Consider the following 21,207-nt stretch of genomic DNA (forward strand, 5'->3'; position numbering starts at 1 on the left):
GAGTGAGTGAGTGAGTGAGTGAGTGAGTGAGTGAGCAGTGTGGGTGACATGCTGAGGAGGCCCCACCCATATAATCAGCTACCTGAAAAGGAAAAGCAGTGTGCTCTCTTCACTGACAGTTCCTGCCTTATTGCAGGGATGCATTAACATGGGAAGTTGCTGAATGGGGCCCGACAGGGCGAGTGGCAGAAGGTATCGAGGGACAAGGTGGAACAAATCAGGTTGCAGAGTTGAAGAGGCTGGAACAGCCACCCCAGAGCATCCCCTGCTCAGCTTTGTGTGGTTGAGGGAGGAGTTTTAGCAGAGTAATGGAATCTCAGAATCACAGAATATCCTGAGCTGGAGGGACCCACAGGATTATCCAGCCCACCCATGGCCCTGCCCAGACTCCCACCAACCCCACCCTGGGCATCCCTGGCAGTGCTGGCCAAAGGCCCCTGGAGCTCTGGCAGCCTCGGGGCTGTGCCCATTCCCTAGGGAGCCTGGGCAGTGCCAGCACCCTCTGGGGGAAAAACCTTCCCCTGATCTCAGCCTGAGCTGCCCTGGCCCAGCTCCAGCTGTGCCCTGGGTGCTGTTCCTGCCCCAGAGCAGAGCTCAGAGCTGCCCACGGGAGGAGCTGCAGGTGCCTGTGAGGTCTGAGCTTGATCCCCTGTTCTCCAGCTGGACAATCCAAGCACTCCTCAGCTGCTCCTCCTATGGCTTCACCTTGAGATCCTTCACCAAAGAATCACCTGAGCTGGAAGGGACTCACAGGGTTCTCAGAGTCCAAGTCCACTCCAGCAGACTTGTCTCCTTGGCTCCTCTGTAACAGGATCTGCACTCATCCCTGCCAGTGGAGCTGGTGTTACTCCCAAAGACTTTGCTTTTTGTCACTTGGATCCCACGACCATTTATTTGACTGCAATTTCACAGCCTATGGGCAAACTCAGCTGCAGAACTAATATCTCCAGCACCAACCTGCTGCCTGTGTGGGGACAGACAACTACATTTATGGAAGCTGACCCTGAGTGATGAATTGTGGGATGAAAATTAAATTAGGAAAAAAAAAAAATCAGCTTTCACTGCTGTTGTGCAAAAACCAGAGGAGCAGCAACAATCACGAACAGCCGCATCAACCCTTCCACAAGCATCCCAAGGTACATTCCATTTCCAGAGCTCCTGTCAACCCTGCTGTTTTGTGTCAATGAGACCTGAGCACTTCTCTGGGGTTAAGCACAGGCTGAAGAGCTGTGTGGAGTGGCACAAGCAGCAAGGAAGCTCAGATCCTGCAGCCTCATGTCACATACCCTATTATGTGTTTTATGGACATGGACAGGCTCATGTTTCCTGTGCCTCTGCTCCATGCCAGAGCTGAGAAAACTGATCCTGTGGTAAGGATGCTCTTGGCCAGTCTTCAGAGACCACAAGGCAGCGTGGAAGTCATATCTGCAGAGACAGATGGGGGTTTAAAATTGAACTGCAACATAAAATTCTGCTGTGAGCTGTCATATCCGTGGTCTTTTATCATGACATCTCTCTGTCAAATGCATTGCTATTGTTTAATATCAATCACATCAATGAATACAAATTTTATATACATTTATGCAAAATTTCAATTTCTGCTTACATTGCCTGGGTGTTAGAAATCATATTACTTACATTTTTCAATAGCAGCCTTGCTTTTTCCTGTAGGAGAACTATCAATAGTGTGATGTATTTTTATGTGGATCACTTTCTCAGTGAAAACATTTGTAAATCTTTATTCCCATAGTCTATCCACTTCAGAGTGCTGCAGTCATAAAGTACTGTGGCGAGGATGAACTTGGCTTGATCCTGCAGGGGCAAGGATGTGGCTGTAATCACCTCCTACCCTGCAAACCTCCTTAGGTCAGGAAGAGGGGAGCAACAATGGGGTTGGAGAAAGAGTGAAAAAGTGGGAAGTGAGGGGCTGCTTCTGTTTAAGTTGTTGTTGTTGCTGTTCTTATTCTTCTTCTTCCTGACCATTGTTACTATTTTCAGTATTGGTTGTTTGCATTTTATGTTCCCTGGAATTGTTCTGGGTGCTTCTTCTGTGGGCTTGATGCAAGACAGACATCCAGATCCTCTGTGTGCCTGTGGTCCTCCTCCAAGGACGGCCCAGGTTTCCCCGTGCATGGATGGTCTGTCAAGAGTGAATTCTACTGAGTGCCCCAGAGACTGCTCTATGTCAAATATGCCTTGTTGTCCTCCTGAAACAGCCCAACTGTACCCAGAGCTCCAGGAGGGGGAGAGAAAAACATTTGGGATCCCCAGGAGCTGCAGTTCATGCCTATTCATCAGCAGGGTTCTTACCAGAATGGTGATCCTGGGTTTAGTCTGATTAGTGAGACATGCAGAGCCATTTGTTATCTGCTTCTCCAGCGACATGGGCAGAGCACAGACCATGCAAAATGTGCTCGGGCTCTGTAACGAGATGATAATTAAGCAATAATATGCAACCAGGGCTGTCAAAGGGTGAGACCAGAGCAAAACAAGGCAGCTGCTGCCAGGAGGCGAGTCTGGGCAAGGGAGAAGGATTTTTTCTCTCAGCAGCCTTTATTTCATGGATTTCAGTAGGATGGTTAACAAAGAGGAAAGCCAAGCCATGTGTTCACACAATCAACAGCTCCACTTCACCTGCTGATCCCTGAAAGAAAAACATGAAGACCATGAGCAGCAAACTATGGGGAAATGCAGAAAGACTTGGGGAAGGGAAAGCTCCTGCCTGTCCAGGGTTTTCTGCAGGCTGGGAGACAGAGGAGGGATTGCTGTACCTGGGCTGGGAGGCTGCAGCACTGGGAATTTGCTGCAACTGCTGCTCTTTGTCCTCATGCTGGGTCTTATGACCTGGCTACATCAAAGTGTGGGTTGCTCACACAGACCCAGCTCAGGTCTCAGAGTTGGACCTCTTCCTTTACTGCTTCATACTTGACCTTACTTGGCACCCTGCAAATTTTGTCTACCAGGCAAACTGCTCTCCTCCAACCCACCTCTCTATCACCTCCATCATCTCCATCCCCATCTCCATCTCATTTCCATGTCCATGTCCATCTCATAATTTTCCTTCCCCACAGTTCCAGTGTTTAGACCTGTCCTTTACAAAATACCCTCCATCACACTCTTATTTGCTGAGAATTCCCTGCCTGTTGGGAGATCTACTACTTCTGTCCAGCACTCAGCATATTTACAAATGGGCTTTACCAGCATTGGCTGGACCTGGTTTTAATCCAAATCTGTAAAGCCTGATTGTGCCTGGGCTCTCTATCCTATCAGCCACATGGGTGTTCTCCCCTGCAAACGAGAACAGATTTTCTGGGCAGGGGCTGTGTTCCATAACATTGTTCTTATTGGCCTTGATAATATTCCTAGCCTTTAATTCTTTATTAATTCAATTCTGTATCAGCTTTGCTGCTTTTCTGCCAAGGACTGATATCGCTGGCGAATGTTACCCTGCAAATTCAGCCTTGATACATGAATTTGCACTAAGAAACCTCAGGTTTTTCTTCAGTTACCCCGTGACATACTGAATTTGACCCTTTTTTCTTTTTTTGTCTGCAGCCAAGGGTGACAAATAGGGTGCTGCTCTTGTTCTTATGTTCTTGTTGGAGTGTTAACCAATGTTCCTGGGAATCTATCTCCCTTGAATGCTTTCTCTTGTTGCATGGACTGTGGATATGCTACTGGATCTCAGCTTTCCTTGAGGAATGTTAGAGACAATTAGCAACACACTTCGTGTGTGTTTGTGTTCAGCTGTGGATTGTATTTCAAGCCATAAGAAGCTGCCTCTCTTCTCCATTTGCCCTCAGTGTGGTAGTTTGCTTGGATGGAAGGGTGGCACTGTGGCATTGCCTGCACTTCTCCAGGTCCAGCTCCTCCCCCACTGCCCTGCCTGCATCCTTCCCCAAACTGCTGCCCTTGAGAAATGGTACACATCCTCTTTCCAGATTCCCCATCTTCCCATCACCATGGATTTTGTTATATTAATGCAACAGGGATTTTTTCTTCCATTTTAATCTTCCTGGACATCTGTGCTTTCCCTGCAGCTCTCTCCATAATTACAAAGTTCACACCCTTGGTTTCTTTTGTCACTTTGGCACTTGTCCTTGCAGGTGCTTAGGAAGCCCAGGTGGGACTGAGGCCACCCAGACTCTCCTGCTGGCAGTGCTGAGCCCAACAGTGAGCTGGGCTTAGCAAGTGGAGCTGATCCTCCTGGCACCCTAATTACATTGTGAAGACACTTGAAAGTTTCTGTTGTTAAATATTTAATGCTGTAAGAGGAATAAGAGCCTGAATGTGAATTTTCTGGTGAATGTCTTACTCACCTGTGAATGTGCTTAGAGCTTCCCCTCTCCTTTCAGACACAGTGACCATGAATATTCATCCTGTTCCCTCCAGGGCTTGCCTCCTTCATGAGGCTGCCAGGAGCAACACATTAGGAGCTCAGATAAGCAAGGAGACTATGGGGCATTGAGGCAGGACAGGACATGTGCTGAGAATGATTGTCACAGGGAGATGATGTGACAGTAATTGAGACTCCCTGTTTCAGGGGTGTCAGTGTGTGCCTTCCAGGGACACCCCAGTGCCAATCTGGTTTGTTTACCTGGAGCAGGAGATGGGTTGTGCAGGGGCAGCGTGGGCTCAGGGGGTGCAGGGGGGGGTCCATGCTTAGTCCATGCTGAAGATAATGATAATTTACAGTGCCTGCCCAGTCCTAGGGCAGCATCACCTCCACCTGCTGTAGTACTACAGATCCTTTGCGCTCTGCAGTGAGAGGAGAGTGGCATGAACAGGCAGGGCTGGGCAACCCCCTTCTATCTCTTCTGGTGGGTTTCTTGGGAAACAAATCAGTGATTTTGTTTAATAGCAGCTCCAAAGACTGTAAAATTGGTTTGCACCAAATGGAAACAGAACCCTTGGGCTGTGTTTGCATGAGGAGTGGAACCTGAGGTTGGTGTGGAAGGACACTGCCTCAGGTGCTCGTGTGGTTCAGGGAAATGCCAAAGCTTTATGTGTGCCCAGGTTATAAATTTAATTTATAACCCTGATTTTTGTTCTCTCTGGCATTACTCCTGCTTCAGCCAGGGATGTTTCACCCACAGGATGTTTCTGCTGTGAAAGGAAATGAGGAAGAGCTTTGCAGCCTGGCAGGGAATAGGACTGTGCTCAGCAGCTGTGGGCACTGGGCACTCTCCACATCAGACCCTGCTCAACAAAGAGAGGAGAAATGAGGATGAGTCTCTGGATGGTCCTCAAACAAACTGACAAGCACTCCACTTGCACTATGTCCCTGTCTACAGTGGAGAGGAGTCATTCCCAGCTGTGAAAATTGGGAGTGATGCCCTCTTTAAAAGAGCCATTGCCACGTTAGCAGCTATCCCTTGAGAGAGTCCAGTAAGACAAATATCCACTGCTTCCTCTGTGATCAGAGGAGACGATGATATGAATTTTTGAAATTACAAATTTTGTCCACAGTAGAAATTCCCTTATTCTCTGATTGCAAGATACAAAATCGCTGGAAAACTTTCAGAAGCCACTCAACTTGTGATATTCTTAAGTTTTCTCTTTGCAGTGACAACATTTCAAGGAAACTGTAGATTTCCTTCTTCTGATTGTTTTTCTTGCAAAAATGTAAGTTTATTTCACTGAGAAAAGGTTTTGATAGCACAACCTGAATCACCTTTAATTTATCACAGACAGCAGCTTGTTCCAGCTGGGATGGCAGCTTTGACAGCCAGACCTTACTGATACAGTCAGCACTGCTCTACATGTTTGTGGCTGGGTGAGGGCAGATTTGGGATGAGAGCCACTCTGTGCTGGCCAGCCCAGCTGCACTGATATCTAGGCAGGTTTGCTCTTTTCTGCTCTTGATCACTGTGTTAAATCCTCCAGCACTGACACACAGACACGGGTACCTGGGAGCTAAAGGGTGGCTGGTTGGTCCTTCGGGTCAGCACTCACACAGACAAAGGAATAGAAAAGGAAATAAAAGGATTTTTCTTCCTGCTGGCCCAGCAGGAATGTGGAAAGCCTGTTGTCACCCCATCTGTCATCTCTTGGGAAGTGACTGTGCCTGCTGGGGTGTGCTTTGTTCTGCATCAGCTGAAGGAAGTGCTGTGCCTTGGGGCTCCCCCGCCTCTCTTCCACCACCCTTTGGCTTCAGGAACACTCCTAAACACTGCTGTGTGACTTCCTCTACCCCATGACCAGGTACTGTGACACCCCTCCTGCAGCCTTTGTGGGGAAGCGCCCAGCACTACCACAGGGCAGCAGTGGCTTGCTCCAGTTGGACCCAGTGAGAAGGCACCTTCCTCCAGGCTCTCTTTGCATCAGTGGTCCAGGGTGGGGCATCCCCTGGCTCAGCTCATACCCAGGAAAACCATTTACACCCAGTTGCATTGGCAACTGGACTGGGATGTGTCCCTGCCTTTTGACCAGAGCCCTGCTTGGGGCTACTCACATCAGCACACAGCCTTCAGGTAAAGAGAACAGTTTCCTTCTGTGCTGACACAGACTGCCAGAGCTTATGGATGGACAGACCTAAAGGGCTCCACTGACCTGGAAAAGACAGAGGAATTAAGGTGTCTGAGCAGGGAGGACCTCAGAGCCAGCAAGCATGGGTCTGGCGACCTTTTCGGATGCAGTGTGGCAGTGACAGGGGGGAGGGGCTGTGACTTCAGCAATTGCTTTTGTTTTCCTGTTCCTCAGCCATCACAGCCCGGCCCTGCCTGGGGAATGTGTGTGAGTGGAGCTGTCTGCCCACACTCCAAACGGGCTGGGGGAGCTGCCAAGGAGCAGAGAGCCTCGGGAGCCCGCTGGCTGCATGGAGGCGCTGCTTCCCGGGCAGCTCCAGCTCTGAGCAGGACAGGATTTCACCTGAAGCTGCACAGCTATTCCAGTAGCCTTTGCTTCTCAGGCCCTGGGTGACAAGTGTGCTCCAAGGACACATCTGTCAGAGCTGGCAGGACCTTTTCACATGGGGTTAAGGTGGAGAGGGGAGTTTCTGAGACCATTCTCCAGGAGTCTGCTTTCATATAATCACATATGCTCTACAATCACAGAATCACAGAATCACAGAATATCTTGAGCTGGAAGGGACCCACAGGATCATCCATTCCAGCTCCTGTCCCTGCACAGACCCCCCAACAATCCCACCTTGGGCATCCCTGGCAGCACTGTCCAAAGGCTCCTGGAGCTCTGGCAGCCTCAGGGCTGTGCCCATTCCCTGAGGAGCCTCTGGCTTTGCTGGTGATGAATGGCATACACAGAGAGGGGAATCTCCCTGTGCCAGCTTTGGGCAGGCAGAGCTGTATGGTGGATGGTGATGCTCTGGATGTGATGCTGGATGACTCTATCTGAGAGTGAATGCAGCAGAGATGACACTCTGACTCAAGGTTAGATTTGATTTATTGTTCTCAGGATCCTTTAGCACAGCAAAGCTTTTCGAGTTCACTGCAACAAGCACTCTTTGTTTTACTACCTGTATAAATCACCTGAGTGTGCAGAAATGTAGGAACAGAAAACGTTAGTGTGGAATAAACAATCGCTAACCAGTGAGGCAAAAGAATCAATATTCATAAGATAAAGCACCAGTGTAAAGTGAACGATTATAATAAAGAGGAAATGAAACAAATCAAGGGGTGAGACTCCCAGAATCTTACTGCCTAAACAAACTGTGCCTGAAGAGTTGCTGTGGACTGTGGATCTTACTGAAGGGCAATGGCCAATGGCCCTGGACACACCCAGGGCTCCTTGGCTCAATCTAATCCCTCTTAGAAGAGTGCAGAAGAGTGAACCTCAACTGCATGTAGCTGGCAGGGTTGGGGTCATGCAGGGGAGATCAAGGGAATGAGTGGGAATGGGGTGGGGAAGAAGAGCTTACCAAGCTTCCAGCTTGGGAAGACACTCCTGGTGATAGAGTGCAGGATGAACCTGATGGTGACAGCAGTGTCATCTGAAGGGGAGAGAGCAAGGGAAAGGGTCTACAGAGTTTTTCAGCACATGAGCAGCTCCCATAAGAGGACAGAGACATTGCTGGTACCTCTCTGCCACTGTCCCAGCTGCAGGGACACTGGGAGAAGGAGAGCAATTTCTCTGCCTGGCCTGGGACATGTTGGTCCTGGGCCCTCTTGGAACCTGCTTCTGGAACCCACCTGCAGCTGAGGCATCTTTTTGCACCTTCTCCAGAGCCTGGGCCTCCAGATCCTGCACCTCCAGGTCCTGGGCACCACAGGGACTTTGGGGAAGGCACAAAGCAAGAAGTTCTCTGTGCACAAGGACTGTCTGGGAAACCATGGCTGTCAGCTAATGAGTTGGCTGGGAGTCAGGCTTGGATAAATCTGGGCAGCATCATGCAAAGACTAGGATGCTGAGGTCTGAAGCCAGTAGGTGCAGACTGACTGGAGTCGTCCAGGGCTACCAGCCTCTGGGGTGGAAACACCTCCAGGTGGGACCAGGCCCCTCCCTTGTGGCTGTTTCCTTCCAAGGGTAAAGTGTAAAGGGTACACTTTACCCTTGGAAGGAAACAGCCTAAAGGGTAAAGACAACAAGAGGAAGCTGTTGCTGAAGGAGCATCAAGTTTCAAGGAAAGGCATCTCACAGGTCATCTGTGATGCCTGGTTTTTGGATCTCCAGTGGCTGGAAACCCTCGGTGTGATCTGAAAACCTCCAGGGGGCCTCCGGATCCGGCCCATGTCACCCAAGGCTACATCTGCAGCCCAGCATCCTTACTGTCACCCCAAGCACTGCAGGGAGGGCAGCAGGGACAGAGGGCAAGGAATCTCACCCTTTGCAGACTTCCCAAAGAGCCTCTGTTGCACCCCATGCCTGTTCCCCCCTGCTCTCCGTACCACCCCCGCAGAGCCTGCAGTGCCCAGCCCCAAGCAGGGTTTGTGTAGCCTCAGGGACATCCCAGAGCTTGTCTGTGACACTGGGGACAGTGCACTGCCACAGCAGGTGGCTCTGGTAAAGGTGGGTATCTCTGTACCTGGCAGAGGGGCTGGGGTGATACAGGACAAGAGGTGACCTGTCCAGGGAGCCACACAGAGAACTGAGAAGGACAGTGGCCAAGAGAAGTGGGCATAGATGCTGAAGAGAGCAGCTGATCTGCATAAACAAACATGGATAACTGATGAAGCATATGCCAGATAAATCACTAGAAACCTCCTACCTGGCACACATGGAGATCTCTATAAACAACCTAACCCAGCAAACTCTTTTGAGGAAAAACTCGAAAACTTTGATAATTGTTGCCATGGTGATGCAATTGGGAATAAGTGTGGTGGAGTATTTTTTATCATCAGCCTTTGTTATAAACAAATAACCTTCAGTATACTCCAAAAAAAGGGATAGAGCTGGGCTTGGGCCATCTAATCATCAGACCCTGAGGCAGCAACTAATACATCAAGGAAAGAGGAAGGTTGTAAATTCCACCAGAGGTTACTTGGTTAAACCAAGTGCAGGCATGGAAGACAGCTGGAGCTGGTGGGGAGTGAATTAACACCAGCTCTGGTCACTGTCAGTGCTCAGGCTCTGCTTTATAGTGACAGGCAACTCATCTCCCAGAGCCTTCCAGGAAGCACAGCAGGCATGGGATGGCTGCCTCGGGGAGTGCTGCTCCTGGGGAGGGGCTCCTCTGCCCTGGGTGACATCAGCCAAGGGTTTGACTCCAGCAGAAACATGAGCAGCCCCCTCCCTGTCTTGCCAGAGGTCACAATCACTGCACTGATGAAGTCTGTTACTGCCCACACATGGTGGAGCAGACTTAACCTCTTGTGTGTGTGCTTTTTAAAGAAGTCATTTCCCCAAGGTCTGGGTATAAGCTCAGAGGTGGCTTTTGCGGCTCTAAGGACTTGCAGGGTCCTAGCTGGTGGCGGCTTTAGTTTTGGAGAAATCCAGGAAAGTTTGCCAATTTCCAGCTTGGCACCGCAAGGTCTGCCAGGGTGAGTGGCAACAAATGGAGGCCGTTTTCCATGGGAAAAAGATGTCATTTCCTCAGGGTCTGGGTATCAGCACAGAGGCCTTATGGGGCTCTAAGGACTTGCAGGGTCCTAGTTTCTGGCAGCTTTAGTTCTTCAGAAATCCAGCAAAGTTTGCAAATTTCTAGCTTGGCACCCCATTGTCTATGGTCCTTGTAGTCCTGTGGTCCTTGTGCATCTCTGTGATTCCAAGCAATAAGAAAATTTCTGGATTCTGCAAGCTGTGAATCCCAAACAGCAATTGCTCATGCAAAAAAATTGCACATCTGCTAAAGAAGCCTCTCACTTATGTTTCTGCTCCATACTGCATTAAAAGCAAGAGGATGAGCACAGAGCTTGCAACTAACTCCCTGCAGGCTGGTACTCAATAGTGATGGCACTTGCTGTTCATGGGTGCACTGTGGGTTACTTTTGCTGCTTCCCTGTCAGGAGGCGATGGCTGTACTGCTGGTGAACAGATCCTTGGGAGAAAGGTAATGAGACAACAAGAGTGTGGAGAGGAGCAGCCTGGTTTCTCCACCCCATCCCAGGCTGTGGATGTCACCTGCACCTGGCACATGAGTGTACTGGGGGGAAGATGCCTTTCCATGTCCCTGGGGTCAGGGGTGAGGCAGCCCAAGGCTGCTCAGTGCTCTAAAGAATGACATCAGATACAGAGCATATCCCAGGGAGAAAATAAAGCCCTGGTAAAGCTGGTAATCCAGCAGATTTGTGGGAACACTTCCTCCAGGGAGTGTTTGTGCCATGTGAGTCTCTGGATTTGTCTTGGAAACATGGTTCCTGTGGCCTCCATTTCTCAGATGTGCCTATGCTCCAGAGTGGCATCTGGACTGACAAGGAAGCAGAGCTGGGAGCTCACCGACAGAAGGGATGTTCTGCTCTGAGTCACCTCTACCCCAAGTGTAGCCATCTCGTGCAGTTCCTCTGCCTCTGACTTCTGGCATGGACATAATAAAAAATACTCAGCAGAATTTATCTGTGAACAGTAAACACTTCCTAGCCCAAATCCTGAGAGTCCCATCTACTCTTCCAGCAAAGCCCTGTCCTCTGCAGTGTGAGGTCTGATCCCGCAGATCACTGGTGTCACACAGGTGGTGCAGTACAGGCTGACGCTGAACTTCCATCACAAAGCACCTACCCATGATCCATGTTCCTTTTTAATTCAAAACTCCTTTGGCTTTGAACAACTCCAGAGCTGTGGTGCTTACATCCTGCCAAAACATCCCAGCAGCTCAGGTTTATCCAGGGGAAATTGAACCTCTCTCAGCTGAATTCATGGCTGTGAATGCAGCACTGCCCTGCCTGACTCTGTCTGGGGATGATGCAGGGGATGATGCTCTGAGAGCCTCCCATCCTCTTTCACCCTGGTACTCCCAGCACAATGCCTCTGCTTCAAAGCCAAACTGCATCCTTGCATCCTGTTGGTGTCATTCCACCATAATCCTGCCAAATGACTCCTGCTCCTTCACTGACACTCATGGTCTGTGCAGTTCCCTCAGCTCTGTCCTTCATCTTTGGAGAAGAGGGAAATCTGGTGTGGCAATTTCTGAGTGTGAAGCACAGCCCCCCTCCACACACCCCATGTCTCCTGCTCAGTCATCTCACCAGGAGTTCCTGTCCCTGCTCTCCCTGGGCTTGCACAACCTGACATGGCTTTTGTGAAGGTTTGGCTGCTATTGAACAAGTGTCAGCATCTCCTGCTGTGTAGGAGCCTGTGCAAACACCGTATGTGTGTGCTAGGGTTGCAATCTCAGAAAGCGGGAAATGAGACACAAACTCTTTGTGCCTCTGCTCTGCTCTGCTCTGCTCTGTGGAGGATTTAAAGTCCCTGCTCTTCACCAAGGGCAAGGGGGAAAGGAAGAGAGGTTACATTTTAGGTGTGGTTTAAACAAAAATCACAGAGAAGTGGCTGCAAGAGACATCATAGTTTGAGCAGCAGGAGAACTCAACTTTACAACTTGGAACTCATTCTAAAAGCAATGATCTCCTGAGAGTTAATTGTCTGGAAGCTTGGGCTGAGTGGTGGTTTGAAATTCCTGTGTTTCAGTATCTCAGCTCTAGTCCTGTGGCAAGTACAGGGGAAAAAAATGAAGTGTGTGTCACTCAGGGAAACATTTTGCCCACATAAGGAATCAGGTGTGAAAACTCCCAGAAAACTGCACCTGCCCAGCAAAGGTCACTCTTTTACCTATTCCTTGTAACAGGGCAGAACCTCATTAGAATCAAGGACTCATTTAGGTTGGAAAAGCCCTATAAGGCTGTGAGCCCAACTGCTAATCCAACATCACCGTGTTCACCACATGGTGTCCCAGGGCTGCCATCACTGAAATACAGAACAGGGCCATGGAATCTGCCATGTTTGTGACTCCAACACTGAAGCAAGAACCTCTGGCCACCAAGAAAGAGACAGGTGACAGGGAAGAGCCAATGCTTTGAGGGCCTGTTGCCATGAGCAGATCCTGCAGCTCAGGCCACCCAGGAGAAGTGGGGAACAGTGTGGGCACCACCAGAGCAAACCATAATGGCTTTGGAAAGCCCCCTTGACAACTGCAGTGTGTGTGCAGGCACACAGGTGCATCCTTGGCACCTCCTGCCATGGATTTAACCTCTGCTGGACAATTCCTGCAGTGCCCTCTCACCAGTGGGAAATAAATCCTCGCTTTTGCCTAAAAAAGCCTTACACAGACCAGATCACACCCACTGATTGTGAGCTGAAGTGCAAGCCATCAAAGATCTGTTGCAAAGGGTAATTTTTCCTTAGTATCCAAACACCAAATCTACCAACTCTCTCGGGTGCTTTCCAAAGCAGCTTCTCCTTATTAGACTTGTAAGAAGGACTATAAATTTTTTTAATATTCCCTGTTATGGGAATGATTTTCTGCTCCTAGCAGTGCTTCTAGATGAGCAACGCAACTTTTGTACCATTGTTTTCCAGGTTCATCAACCCTTTTTCTAACCTCTAGGACATTATATAGCTTTCCCTTTTGGAAGCATGCACCTGTTTCAATAAAAGTAAGCTATCACTGTGTTGTGGTTTGACACGGCCAACCAGGCACCCACAAAAGCATTTACTCACCCTCTCTTGCTACAGCTGGACAAAGGAGAGGAAAAAAAAATTAACAAAGGGCTCATGAGTTGAGATGAGGACTGAGAGACAAACACTCTGAGAGCAAAACAGTTTCAAATATAAAGGTATAAAGCAAATTTATTATTAACAGAGTCAGAGGATGATAATGAGAAGTAAAACAAGCCTTTAAAACACCATTTTCCCCTCCAGCCCCTCCCTCTTTCCCATTGACAGTGCAGGGAGACAAGGCATGGGGGTTTTGGTCAGTCCCTCACTCGAGATCTTCTGTTCCCTCAGGGAGAGGAGTCTTTCCTCTGCTGTGCCGTGGGGTCCCTCCCACAGGAGTCAGTTCTCTGAACTTCTCCAGCGTGGCTCCAATCTCACCAGCGGCAGTCTTGCCAAACTTGCTGCAAAGTGAGTCCCTCCCAGAGGCAGTCTTCCCAAAACTGCTGTGGCACTGGTCACTCATGCACGGGGTGCAGTCCTCTAAGAATGGACTGCTCCAGTTTGGAAGCAAGGGCTCTCTCTATTTCTCTCTCTCTGGGAGCAGGGGCCCTCCCTCTGCACTGGGTCTCCCACTTGGATCACAGCTTTCTCTGGCATCCACCTGCTCCAGTGTGAACACTTCTCTCAGAGGCTGTGAGTGAATTTCTGCATCCCTCGTGGACTTCATGCATTACAAGGCAGAGAGCTGCTTCACCACAGTCCTCACCATGGCCTGCAGAGGAATCTCGGCTCCGGCACTTGGAGCACTTCCTCCCCCTCTTTCTTTACCACTGACCTTGGTGCTGCCATGCTGTTCTCCCTCGCGCGTCCTCGCTTCCTCCTCTTCTCTGACTAGAAAAAATCTGCTGCCCATAGGCACCATTGCCAACGAGCTCCACCAATTCAAAGATTCCTGCAGGATCCCGCAGCTCGCAGAGGCGGATGCTGCCCGGGTTCCCCTTGGGAATCGCTGCCCCGTTCCCGCTGCCGCGGCCCGGGCAGGGCGGGCCCCGCGGCCCCAGCGCTGTCCAACGCCTCTGCTCGGGCAGGGCTGGGCAGGAGGAGCCGCCCGGGCCCGGCCTCGCTGCCGCAGCTCGGCTGGTGGGCTGAGCCTCGGGCTCTGCTGGATGCCCGGGGCTGTGCTGAGATGCCCCCAGTGGCGCTGCCACCCTGTCCCTGCGCTGCTCTGATTCTCTCAGAAATGCCATCCCAGAGGTTTACCAGCCTCTCTACTTGGGCCAGCAGCATGTCCATCTTCAGAGCCATCAGAGGTTGGCTCTGTTGGGCATGGTGGAAGCTTCCAGCAGCTTCTCACAGAAGCCACTTCTGTGGCCCTCCCCCGCTGTGAAAATCCAGGCTGTGCCAAACCAACACAATATAATGTGAAATTAATATCTTGATAACCTGTGACCCAGTTGGTCACAGCATGGTGCCAGTAACGCCAAAGTTGTGGATGGCCCATCCATTTAAGAGTTGGATTTATTGATCTTTATGTGCCCGTTCTAACTCAGTACTCTGTGATTCTGTGATTCCCCTGCAGGAATTGTTTATTGGAGGGAGAGCAAAACAGAAAGCACTTCCCAAGCTGGAAAGGAATCTCAGGACCTGCAGGCTGGGAGAGGTTGCATGTCCAGGCCATGCCCCAGCTCACATATATCCCTCCTTCTCTCCCTGCGAGGGTGACCCCCAGCACAACAGCACAACAGCACAAGTTCTGGGTTGTAATTTATAATCCCAGAATGGGCACCTCAGGCAGCCCCCCAAAATGCTTTGCTGGACAAGTTTGCTCAGTTGCTGTGTCAGATTCCTTCTTCCTCTGAGGTGAAGAGAGCCTGCTGATCAGAAAAATATTCTATGCTAAAATTGCCTGCTCTCAGCATCTACACCAAAGTCCTCGAGTGTTCATCTCTCTGTTCAACTCTGTTTTTCCGTCCAACCACCACTGAGCCCTTTGGGAGGGATGAAGGAACAAACCCCTGTGAGTTAAATGATAGCATGCATATTCTGAATCCCATTGTGGAGAGCAGTGGGCAACCAGCTGAACTCTTCTGAATGACTCATGAAAACCAGTCAAAAACCCTTTTAGGAAATGACCCAGTTAAAGAAATCAAAATCTGCTCACAGTCAATTTGCAAACCAAAGAACGAGAACATAGAACCTGTTTCTCAGGACCTGACTCATCCTCTCTAGTATCGTTTTTTTGCTTTGAGCAGTTAAAAAAATTTGTATGAAATTGCTAGAGTATTTTATAGCTATTACTCACCAGCTCAGCATGATTAAATGCTACCTATAATACACATAAAGAGGGCAAAATTTTCAAAAAACGTCAAACTGGCTCAGGAGCTAAATTTCCCAGGAGCCTGAAGTGTTGGAAATGCTGAAGACTGCAACACATCATTTTGAGGCTCTGTGCCACTTTGGAGTGCTTCTCCCCAGCTCTCAGGGCTGCTGAGGCAATCAGAGGGTTGCTTACACTCCCCAGCCCTCTTCAGGTTTTGCCAGCTACAAGGAAGAGTCTCTTTTAACCTAAAATTCTCTTTTAGTATTAAACCTTTAAATTCAGGTAGCCTCAGTGGAGAGACTCATCCTTTAGCTGGCTCCAGTGATGACAGAAGGACTCATCAGATGCTTGATATTGAAGGACTACTCTGCCCCAGGACAGGCTTATCCTGGAGGAGGCTCCTTACCTCCAAGGCAGGACCTGCTTGGAGGCAAAAGTTACAAAATCACAGAATATCCTGAGTTGAAAGGGTCCCACCATCATCATCCAGCCCAGCTCCTGGCTCTGCCCAGAACCCCCAACAACCCCACCCTGGGCATCCCTGGCAGTGCTGGCCAAAGGCTCCTGGAGCTCTGGCAGCCTTGGGGCTGTGCCCATTCCCTGGGGAGCCTGGACAGTGCCCAGCACTCTCTGGGGAAAGAACCTTGGCTTGGCCCAGCTCCAGCTGTGCCCTGGGTGCTGTCCCTGTCCCAGGGAGCAGAGATGGGAGCTGCCCTTTCTCTTCCTCTCACAAGGAAGTTGCAGCCTCTGGTGAGGTCTGACCTCAGTCTTCTCCAACTCAGCTGCTCCTCATATGGTTCCCCTCAAGGCCCTCTGCTATTCTCCTGTCCCTCTTTTGGACACTGTCTAATGACTTCATGTCTTTCTTCTATTGCAGAGCAGAGCAGGACAGTTACTCTCACGGGATCTTGTTTTTCCTCCCAAAACCAGGTGCTCTGGTTTGGGCTGCAGTACAGCTGATGTTCTTCCCAGTGGCTGGAATGGGACTGTGTTTTGGGTTTGTGCTGAACACAGGGTGGATCATACAGATATGTTTTTATTATTGCTGAGCTTACCCAGGGCTGAGGCCTTTTCTGCTTTTCCTGTGGCCACACTGGGGAGGGGCAGGCAGCAGGGAGGGCTTGAACAGGGCTACACCTATGGGAGGCTGGGAAGGGACACAGCTGGGAAGGGCAGGTGACCCCAACTGACCACAGGGATATTCCAGACCATGTGACACCATGCTCAGTACTAGAGTATGAGGAAAAAGCAGGAAGGTGGGGACATACAGAGCATTTTTCTTTCTAAGTAACCTTTGCACATGATGAAATCCTGCTACACTGGGAGTGCCTGAGCACCTGCCTGCCCATGGGAAACAGGGAATTAATTCCTTTGTTTCTTGTGTGGTTTTTGCTTTCCCTATTAAAATATCTTTACCTCATGCCTTGAGTTTTCTAACTTCTACCCTTCCCTGTGTTACTGATGGCTGCCTGGGGCTCAGTGGCTGGCTGGGGTTAAACCTCAACACAAGGGTCAGGAATTACATCTCTGGGAAGAGAAGGTGACTGGGAAGGGATGAACCCCATCACAGAGCCTCTTGGAACTGAACCAGTGGATCAAAGCCAATGAATCTGAGCCAGACCTCAGGGCATGGGACAAACACAGCTCTGCTGAACTGCTTCTTCCTGGGCAGATCCAGTTTCAGGCCTCCTGAAGGATCAGCAGCTTTGAGGTTTTACCCCTGGATGTGTCAGGAGAGGTTGTAAGAGGTGTGATGGAGACAGAGAGAGCCCTTACATCCTGTTGGTCACCCACCTGCCCCTCCTGCTGTGGGACATGAGGCTGCATCCAGGCTGCTTCCTTTCACGAGTCCAGCACAGGGAAATCCAAACTTTTGGCCACAGCAAATCTTTACCTGATTTGTGAAATAGAGCAAGATTAAAGATAAAACAATCTGCCTCTGAGAAATTTCTGAGCAACACATTGTACCAAAGGAAAGTAAACCAAGGAAAGAACTGGGGAGGGAAAGGATTTCAGATCCCCTTCAGGGCTGGATCTCAGGGAACTTGAGCAGCCAGCAGGAAAGACCTGAACAGGGCTTCACCCTGGCCCTGCAAGCTGGGGGTGTTTGCAAAGAAGAGGTGAGTCAGCAGCTCCTGTTCCCTCAGCAAGAGTCATCCTGGCTTTTAATAGCTCCCCATTAGCTCAGGAAGATGGAGCAGTTGACCATGAAACAGCAGCAAGGACATCTGAGGTGGCCTAAAAATGTAACGTGTGAATGATATGTTTTTAAATAGAGTACACAAAGGGAAAGAGACAATTTGGGACAAATCCAGAGCTGAAAATCCACTTTGGGGGAGTGAGTGAGTGTGAAGTGAAGACCGAATTATCACATTGCTCTCAAGTTGAGCTGTCAGACCTAGAGCCATTCCTGGGAAAGGAGTGAAAAATTTCCAAATAAAAGACACTTTGAGTGGGAAAGGCTCATGATTCTCTGTACACACCAAGGCTTCAGCTGTGGGAATGTTCTGGGCTTTCAGCTGTCCACCTGTACCAAACCCCAATGTGTTACAAGAAAAATCACAAATCCTTTCCAAAGTAGATATCACATTTAGTACTTCTCCTCTCTCAGGATGTCAGCTGCCACAGCAAAGGAATGAGCTTAGCCTGAGATGCTTTCTCAGAAATCCACACCTGGCATTTTTATTACCTTACCTCTTTGGTGGCAACAACCTAATTGCTTAATATTGTTTTCCCGAAAAACCTCCATGCTCTGGGTTCAAGCTATAATTTGGAGATGACTGTAATTTCCACCCCCTCTTCCTTCCTCTTCTGAAAAACAGATGTTATACCCCTGCCTCAGCCCCTTCTCACCCTCCCATGTTCCTACAGCTCCCTCAAAGTGATGCAAACTGTTCAGAAGCAACTTCAGCTGGATCCGTGAGTACACTGGGGGGGTCTGCAGGTGCTGGGATCTGAGTACCTTGTTCTGGTTCAGCCATGTCTAACTCATCCCTTCTCACACCTGGCCTGTCTCATCTCCTTGTAGAATGTTGCCTCACACAGCTTGTTGCAATTATTTCTTTATTCTGAGCGCTGAAGGATGTGCTCAATGCTTCAGCCTCATCTGTGTCATCTGTTATTTGCTGTCACGGTCCCACCGGGCCAGGCTCCTTTTTGTCACCCCCAGCTTTGAAGGGATTTCTGGAGCTTTTTTCCCTGTGCCCTTTCTGCTCCTCGCCAGGCTGGCGTGTGCTGGGAGTGCTGTTTCTGTTCCAGAGTGCTTGTGCTGCTGCTCTCCACTCTCAGCACTCTCGTGTCCTCACTCCTATTCACTTAGTTCTCAAGCCTTGAAGAGCTTGTAAAGCAGCTGTAATGATTTTTCTTCTTCTTCCTTTCCTCTGCATCAGAATCGTTTGCTCTTAAAGGAAGATGTTTTGCACTGCAAACAAGGAACGGAGACCTAGGGAGATGCCACTGCTGTAGGACACCTCTGAGGTGTCCCTTGGTGCTGGGGGGATGGGGCCTCTGTTTGAGACTTCCAGAGAGGGGGGGTAAGGGAGCAGGCAAAATCTGAACTGCACCGTGGGCTTTTCTCATCTGCACTCCCTTCCATGCCTTTTTAATCTCACCTCTCGTCCCTAGCCATCTGGGAATGGACTTCCTGCCAGGGTAATTAACTCCCATGGCTCTAGTCTCTTTTCCCACACCATTTTTTGGCTGTTTCAGCCTGGTACAGACATTGGTGGTAGGTGCTGTTAAGGTGAGGAATGGCAGGCTGGCAGGACACAATGGCTCTGGCTGCAGTGAAGCAGCATTGAGGGTTCTGTGGCCTCATGTCTGTGTCAGTCACACAGAGATCAGGGGTCTGCAGGCTCACAGGAAACACAGGTTGATCTCACCTGAATAGGGGATGAGCAGAGCAGCAGCTCCTTGGATTGCAGTTCAGGGTATTTGTACAATTTTATTCATCTATTTTGTGCAATTTTATCTATTATGTGTTTGATTGGGTTCCTCAGTTCACGACAAAACTTCTTCTTTGGAAGGCATCAGGGTGGGCATCCCTGAAGTGATATTGAAAACATACTGAGAGGTGTGTGTGAAGGCCAGCGAAGATTGTGAGATTTTAGATTGAGAGAGGGGTGGGAGACATGCCAGATTCAAAGGAACGTGGATAGTGAGGAACCATTAGAAATTTTGTTTCATGCCAAAATGTGGCTTAATAGAAGAATAGGAGAGAGCTCCAGGAGAGCTGGGGAGCAGCTAGGTAGCTGCTGTCCTGGAGTGCCCAACATCTGGTAAAAGTAGTGATGTCTTAGCTGAGCTGCCCAGGTCAGACGTGGAGCCAGAGGTACAGGACCTTTAAAACAGGAACATAAACCCATTTCTACCTTAAAAAGAGACTTCCTGGAGTCTTCATCTGGGTTCTCCTGACTTGGACTCAGGTCAGGCTTGGCATAGGAATGCTCTGAAATCATTCAGCTGCTTTTCTGCCTTGGACAGAAGAAGTTATTTTTCCTGGGCCAAGTTTGAATCCAAAATCTGTTTGACCAGGAATCTTTAATAGCTGGTGATCTTTCAGCTGCTCTGCCAAAGAAGAGACACAGGAAATAGGTGTTGTTTTTCAGGGACTGAAGATACAATACAAGGTTGCTTTTTGCTTGCCTGTGTAAGCCCAGTGTGGGGGTCAGTGGGTTAATTTCTGACTTGCAGCAATTTAAGTGTTGAGAATCCAGCCCTCAGTGAACAGATTCAAATTTTGTTCTCATCTTTAGAAGCCATTCAGCTCCTACTTTGAGACCCTTGTGATGCTTTTGGCACACTCCTGCCTGGCTACTTTATAAAAACAGAAAGAGGTGTTTATAGAACAGCATCATTCATTCTTTTGGAGGCAGCTTCTGTGTCCTGAGTTGTTCTAAATAACTCCTTGTGAAGAAAAAGTGACATAAATTCAGTGCATCACACTGACTCAGGACATAGATTTGGTTCTTCAAAGATGAAGTCCTATTCTAGAGCTGGAATCTGGTGCAGTGAGAGGAGGTGATGGGGAGGCACCTCTGGAGGGCTCTGGTCTAACATCTGCTGTGGCAGGACTGTCACCAGCACTAGGACAAGCCAGCTGTGCCTTTCAACAGCCAAATATGGAAAAGCTCCAAAGATTCAGAACTCCCACCTTTCTGTGACCTGTTCCCAGGCTGCACCACCATCCAGGCAACATTTTGATTCCTTGTGTGGAGTTTGAACTTCTCAAGCCATTACACGTAGGTGTTGCCCCATTTCCTCACTGCCCCTTGTGCTGGCTGTTCTAGCTGGGAAGTTTGGCTCTGTGATCTTCAGGACTCCTAGAAGCTGCAGGTTCCTCTTATATCTCCGTGGATCCACCTTTCCCCCTGGTTAGACAAGCCTGGCTCCCTCAACCCCTATCCGCAAGACTTGTGTCTCTGGCCACCATGGCACCTACAGCTGGACCTTCTCAGGTTTCTCCAAACTCCTTTAGGACCTAGGATCTGAGTTGTGAGGGGAGTGTGGAATCATAGAACCACAACACCTTTAAGGTTGGAAAAGTCCTCTGAGATCACAGATTCCAACCATTCCCCAGCACTGCCAGAGCCACCACTAACTCCTGTTCCCCAGCGCCACATCCACATGTTTTTAAACACTTCCAAAGCAGCTCCCCTCAGTCTTCTGGCCATGCTCATTCTAGAGTGCACAGTTGGGGGTTGTGCTGGTTATATCATGGAACTGAAATAAACTGGGCAGAAGTTTGTTTTCCTTCTAAAGCCTCTATTAAAGGTGATCTGCTCAAGGTTGGGAAGCCCAACAAGTCCACAATATCGCCCTTGTCACTCCAAATAAAAGTTCAGAGAAGGGAAGGGGAAGCTCTGTAGGCAACAGAGCAGACCTGGGATTGACACCTTCACAAA

Source organism: Serinus canaria, chromosome 15 (assembly GCF_022539315.1).
Source record: "Serinus canaria isolate serCan28SL12 chromosome 15, serCan2020, whole genome shotgun sequence".
NCBI lineage: Eukaryota > Metazoa > Chordata > Aves > Passeriformes > Fringillidae > Serinus > Serinus canaria.